Below are 7,500 nucleotides of genomic sequence, written 5' to 3' on the forward strand. Positions count from 1 at the left end.
TTATATAGTGGTACAATACATGCACAAACCCAATCTACTGGTTACCATTGACCAACACAAAACCAGCATATTAAACAATCTCACCAACCATTCAAGTACAGTCACACCCCCTTCCTTCAACATCTCAGCTTTCACACCATCCATACCAGATGCTTTTCCTACTCTCGTTTCATCTAGTGCTCTCCTCACTTCATCTATTGTAATCTCTCTCTCATTCTCATCTCCCATCACTGGCATCTCAACATCTGGAACAGCAATTTTATCTGCCTCCCTATTATCCTCAACATTCAGCAAACTTTCAAAAAAATCCGCCCACCTTTTCCTTGCCTCCTCTCCTTTTAACAACCCTTCCATTTCCATCTTTCACTGTCTCTTCAATTCTTGCGCCAGCCTTCCTTACTCTCTTCACTTCTTTCCAAAACAACTTCTTATTCTCTTCATATATATTATATATATATATATATATATGTATATATATATATATACATATATATATATGTTTATTTATATATATATATATATATATATATAAGTATATATGTATATACATATATATATGTATATATATATATATTCATATCTATATCTCTACGCAGGCGTATGTATATAAATATACATTTGATTTTATATATATACATATATATATATATATATATATATAAATATATATATATATATATATATATATATATTCATATCTATATCTCTATGCAGGCGTATGTATATAAATATACATTTGATTATATATATATATATATATATATATATACATATATATATATATATATATATATATATTACAGCCTGCTATTTACACACTCCTCCGGAGTTCCAAACTCACCTATTTTTTTTTACATTGAATCTTTTACACATGAAAATATTCACACCTGAAGTCTGAGAAAATTATATAACTCCCAGACTGCAATATACAAAAACACTGAATATCCAAAGGTCTCCTCAAGTACACTTAAAACAAAACTCGGAAATAGTTATTACGGTCTAGTGATCTAGTCAAACAACTTCTTACCTCAATTCATTAACAGGATACGAGTGTTTATGAAATTAGCACTGGTGATTGAAACAATATACCCTTTACAATGATAAATATATTCTATAAAATTACAACACTTTGAAAGAATTTACATAAATGAATAAATCATTTGAAATATTAAATCTGAATAAAACTTAGACTAAGACAAAGAAATAATTACACTCTAATGCTCAAACTCTTAAAGAACTTGCCTTTGATAACTGATAAACTTACTAACTTCATGTATTTTACTTTTACAAGGCCAGTGTCAAAAATTTACACAATGACAGCAATCACCACAACACAATAAATTAAATTTCACATTTGACTTCTTTTATAACGTTTCATTTTATTACAAACGATATATACCATAATTAAACCTAATCACTTTGGAGAGGACACACTAAAAGCACTTTGAGAGAGAGGGAGAGGGGCACTTAGGCTCTCTCACAAGACGAATATAAGGAATCAAATTTCACACTCAGACTTGATTATACTCTTCCTCGCTCTTTTCATACTCACCATTTCACCCATTCATGATCATCTTCACTCTCATCCTAACCTATCTTCTTTTCCCTCTTCATATTACTTTTACCTTTCTTCCCATTCATCCTATCTCATTTCTGTTCATCTTTTACTATGCCTAATCCCTTTAACTTCACTATCACTTTTACTATTATTATCACTTCCTTTCCCATTATCACTTACCTTAGCCTTCTCTTCCACTATCAACCTTTCACCCGAAGCTGAGGACACTCCTCCAAGTGCACATTTGCCCATGTACATTTTCATCATTCCCAATACCTGCCCCATCATAGCTTCTATTCGTTCATCATTCTCACGCATCCTTATCTCAACAACCTCTTCCACTCTCTCTACAGTTCCCTTTAGCACTTTCAGTTCCTTCCGCATCTCCTCATTCTCACAACTTAACCTCTTATTCTCATGCAGCAACTTCTCCTCACGCTCCTTACTCAGCCGCAATTCCTCCCTTAATAATTTGTTCTGCTCTTCCATTTTAAGTCTTAACTCTTAATATCTTATCCTATTCAGTCCTTCGTCTAAGAGTCCAGCTATTAATCCCACTTCGGCTGTCTCTGTTCGGGCGCCAAAGTAATATGGGGGGTTGTTCTTGAGACACCCCGCCACATCGTTAGCAAGGGCAACTCTCTCTCAGCAGCTCTACCCGCCCCCATTCTTGTAATAATGAAAAAAGATAACTCTTAAACTTGGGTTTCCGAGAACCTTCCAAAACACGTGACAAATATAAGAATTGCACAATTTCTCACAAACATGATGCAATACCTCATGAAAACATAAAAAAAACTATTACATAAGCCCTCGTTCATGCCTCGTATGGCTCGTATAGCACTCTAAATCGTGATTACGTAAGAGCTCATAGCAAAATACGTGAAATAAAAAGTTGATTCTTAAAACTAGCGTAAATTCATATATACTGACTTGAATGAACAATACAAATAAATTAATGACGAAAGTCTTACGTAATTGTCTCTCATAGGAGACTCGTTTATTTTGAAAAGAACAAAATGTGAAAAGTTTACTCCTATTTACCGTTTGAAACTGTCATGCGAGGGTGGTAACAGGTAACTTTGATTTTTCAGTGAAGGATTCATTACCTGTCGAAGGAGTAGACATCCTGCTGGGTAATGAGGTTGGTGGAGCGCCGTTATGGTTTGTCCCATTGTAATGGAGAAACTTTCTGAAGTATAGTCCTATGACTGAACTCGAGAAGGACTACCGGTATCTGTTTCTTAGTTGTGTGACAAATACGAGTATGATGAAGAAAGTGGCTGAAAAAGAAGAATAGAATATTGGAGTGATAAACTTGGAGATTTTTTTTTCCGAAGAAGAGGATTTCCCTTGATGGTGCGCAAAAAGAGAACTTCCAAATAATCCCGAGCAAAGAAGAACAACAGTCAATTGGACAAGATAACAAAGAAGAAATAGACTTGGAAGAGATAGAAAACTCAGCGTCAGAAGTAAAACAAGTGAGTAGGAAATGGCTGATAGGATTACAATGGAATGATTCAACGTTAACAGAGTTATTGTACTGTTGTGATGGGCGAGACGGAGGCAGAGCACTCTCCGACCTGATATTATCTTATGAATGGTTTACTTATGAGGAAGCATAGGCCCGCCGATATCCCTGGGAATGTCGAATGGGGGATATATCGTCAGATATTAATGCCTGCACCGTTGAGAAGACAGGTGATCGGACATAGAGCACGAGACAGGACATATGGGGATAAGGATGCCGACGGAGAGGATTATGAAACACTTTTTCTAGTATGACGTACATAATGACGTGAGGCAGTTTTGCTGTGAATGTCACGTATATCAGTGGGCTGAAAAGCACAACGAGTGCATCAAGGAAACTCCCTTACACCCCATGGAAGTATGAGGAGAACCATTCAAAAAAGGACCAAATAAAAGGTTGGCAGAAAAAGGGAAGGACTGAGAGGAAACGGACGTAAGAAATGTTAAGGATTTGAGAAAAAGGATGGGCAAGTTAAGGAAATTTTCCTTATAAGACGTACAAATTAGTCAAGGACGAATACGAAGAGTACGAACAGACTGTTAGAGGCACGATGGCAGTATGTGTTGGTTTACTCCCCGATAAGAAAATCCCCTCTCGCCAACGAATTCCAAAAACCATTCCGGATTTTCGAAAAGAGCAGTGACCAGACCTACATTAACGAGTTACAAGGAAACAGGAAAATTCTGAGGAAGGCCAAATTAACTTCGAAACCGGATTTCAACAAGAAATTCCTTATCCAGGTAGATACGCTGTGAAATGCGATTGGAGCTGTCTTTTTGCAAGAAGATAAGGAAGGAATTCTTCACCCTGTATGTTTTATGTTGTCGAAGCTGAAGAAGAAGTAACAAGCCTACTCGACAACTGAAAATGAACTGTTAGCATTAGTCTGAGTGATAAGGTAGGTTGGAATTTCCTTAAATCTACCACAAAATGGAGAGATTGCGGTGTATTCGGATCATAATCCTTTAACTTTTGTTAATAAGATGAAAAATAATAATCAAAGGTTAACTATGCGGTCATTATGTTTTCAACCGTATTGTACTAATGCAAACCATATATCAGGTAAAGATAACGTGGTTGCAGATTATCTATCTTGGGTTGAATCAATGGATTTGGGCCGAGAATAAATAATCTTTTTTTTTTGACGGGGAAACTGGTCTAGTGCCAAGTAAATAGTTAATATTGTATTTTATTTATGTTTTTATATGTATATTGAAGAGGTAAATAGCCAGCCAGTAAGGTGAGTTTCACTTATGTATGTATAAGTTTGATATGTAAATTACGTAAGACTTTCACCGTTAGTTTATTTGTATTCTTCATTCAAGTCAGTATGTGTAAATTTTATGTTATTTTTAAAAGTAAAATTCTTATTACTCGTATCTTGTTACGAAGTCTTACGTAGCCTGTTTATGAGTGTTATATGATCCATATGAGATATGAATAAGGGCTTCTATAAATGCTTTTACTTTTTTATGAGTTATAGCGTCATGCTTGGGAGAGTATACGCAATTCTTATATGTGCCACATGTTTCAGAAGGTTCTCAAAAACCCTACTGTTAGATTGTCTTTTTTTATTTCCTAGGAAAAAGATGGGCAGAGCTAGCTTAGAGAGAGTCGTCTCGTTGTGCGTTGGTACGTGTTGGAGAGAGAAGTCATTGGCAATCCTTACTCTCTATGGCAACCCGCAGGCTTTCAGATTCAATGTAAAAAAAAAATAGGTGAGTTTGGAACTAGGGAGGAGTGTGTAGATAGCCGGCTGTAATATATGTAATATTATATTATGTATATATATATATATATATATATATATATATATGGTGGGATGTTACAAAAACAAGCCCCACACCCTGAATCACATCTACTGGCAATTGTCTCAACAAAACAAACTTTCCCCTTACGTTATCTAAAACCAGACTCTTGGACAAAAAGGACAAAAAAACAAAATATAACCTTACTATCTATATTCCTTAAAACTAAATAATCACTTAATTCTAGAATTATAACAACCAAACTAAAGATATTAATATAGACCAAATAAAAAAAGCTTAACATACAAAATAAATAAGAATGCCATATTCATATAAACCCGGAGAAAATATCGAAACCTAAAACTAAGAAGCACCACAACCAAATATGTTCATAATTGTTTATTTATTAACGTGGAAACTGTCTCCGCTCACAAACCGATCAATCCTTGGCACAGCCACCAATCTGTGGTAAACGGAACTATATTCAGTTCCAGACAACTGAACTGAGCAGTCAATTAGTGGTCATCATCATCATCATCATCATCATCATCAATAACAGCAATCAAACGTTCATCCAGGCGGGGCATCAACATTCATCTAAATCCAAAGAGCAGTCTAAATATAATCGTAATACAGGCCAGGTCATCAACTAAGTTCTCTCCAAAGGAAAAATCATGGCCTGCAAAAATAAAAAAAGAAAAACACTTACGAACACTCCTAGCTAACTAAACTATTGCACTATAATCAAAGATAAATAATAAACTGTTCCTATCATTCACAATCATGACAAGCAAATATAAACAAAACTGTACTTAATCTTGAAATAAACAAAACACTTCCAACGCTGGTTAAAATCAATTAAATATCTAAATCAAGCGTCCACACACACACAACTGCCTCAAGTCACAGTCAATAAAAAAAAGCATTCGCTCCGAAAAAATTTACCACTGACCTAACCTAGCTAAAAAACAAACAATCTCATATATACCAACAGTCTTTCTCACAACAAACAATTAATACGCCAGCTACCTTTCTCTCTCTCTCTCTCTCTCTCTCTCTCTCTCTCTCTCTCTCTCTCTGGATTTAGCAAACAAAAAATAAATAAAAATAAAACAAAAACTAATCCTCCACAACGAGGTTAGATTCTTCTGTTCGATACGTGATAGTTGGAAACTCTGGCGTTGTTAAGGCCAGCCCCAAGCTTCTAGAATCCTGACCTAGGAGAATCTAAAACAATTAAGTCAATATAAATGCACCCCCAGGGATTCATAGCAGTATAGAAAATTCCAGAGAATTCATAAGCCATTGACCCTTTCTCTTTCTCACATGCCTCTCGCACAAAATCGGTGTATTTTTCAAGTGTTCAGTGATTGTGAAATATCGAAGTTTTAGTTAGACAGGTTTTTGTAAGACTAGTGAGTATTTCATAAAAATTATCTTAGAGATTTTGTAACTGGCCCTGTGCAAGTAGGATAAGATTAAGATAAAGCGAATCACTATCTGGTTAACACTTTGTGTGAGCTAAAAACTTGTAAGTTTATCAGTAATTGATGTAATTTCTTTAAGAGTTTAATCCTTAGTGTTGAAAGTTAACTATTTTCATTAATAATCAAGATTGAATATTTGTGTAAAATATAATTTCCAGTGAAACAAGCGATTATATAATTTTCTGACTAACATTTTTTTGTCTTTGTCCGAGGTTTTAATCAGGTTTGACATTATGAATCAAGTGATTTTATAATTTTGAAAGTGTAATATTTTCTTTTCTTAGCATTTTGATTTGTTCAGATTTAATATTTTGAATCAAGTGATTATACAATTTTCAGAGTGTAATATTCCCTGGTCTTGAGAGAGTAAGTGATTCAGTGAAAGATAGATTGAGTGAGTGAGTGAGTGAGTGAAGAAGTGAGATAATGCATAAGAGAGGTAGTGAGTGAGAGATTGAGAGAGTGCATGGGAGAGTGAGTGAGAAAGTGATTGAGCGTTCAGATCTAATATTTCGAGTCAAGTGATTATATATTTTCAGAGTGTAACATTTTCTTGTCTTAATCTAAGTTTTGTCCACACTTAATATTTCGAGGGATTTATCTTTTTTTTATGTAAATTCTTTGAAAGTGTTGTAGTTTTTATAGAATATATTCATTTTCGTAAAGCGTGTATTATTTTAATCTCCAGTGTTTCTTATGGTACACATTCGTGTCCCTTTTAAAAATTGAGGTAAGATGTTGTTTTGAATAGTTCTTAATAATAATTACCCAATATCTTTTGAGTCTACATAAGAGAACTTTGGATATTCAGTGTTTTTATATATTGTTATATGATTCTCCCAGAGCTCGTGTATTATTCAAATAAAACAGATTTATGTATAAATGAAAAGGTGAGTTTGAAACTTGAAGGTTCTGTAACTTGCCAGCCGTAATATATAATATATATATATTTGGTGCCCAGGCCCGGGACCCTATTATATATATATATATATATATATATGTGTGTGTGTGTGTGTGTGTGTGGGTATATATATATATATATATATATATACTTTATAACCTTAGACAAAAGCAAACGGTGGAAATATCTGTATGAAATAAATACTGTATTAACCATATATTTTTTTGTTTTAATAGTTTAAAATTACATATTTAGAATTAAACTAAATGGTTAAC

The 7,500-nt window shown here is 34.1% G+C and overlaps 1 protein-coding gene across 1 annotated transcript in view; it reads right to left on the bottom strand.

Annotated features, from left to right (window-relative positions):
• LOC137642580 (neural cell adhesion molecule 2-like) overlaps positions 1–7,500 on the bottom strand; it is a 277,471-nt gene that overhangs the window by 106,708 nt on the left and 163,263 nt on the right. The window lies entirely within an intron of this gene.

Source organism: Palaemon carinicauda, chromosome 6 (genome assembly GCF_036898095.1).
Source record: "Palaemon carinicauda isolate YSFRI2023 chromosome 6, ASM3689809v2, whole genome shotgun sequence".
NCBI classification, from domain to species: Eukaryota; Metazoa; Arthropoda; class Malacostraca; order Decapoda; family Palaemonidae; genus Palaemon; species Palaemon carinicauda.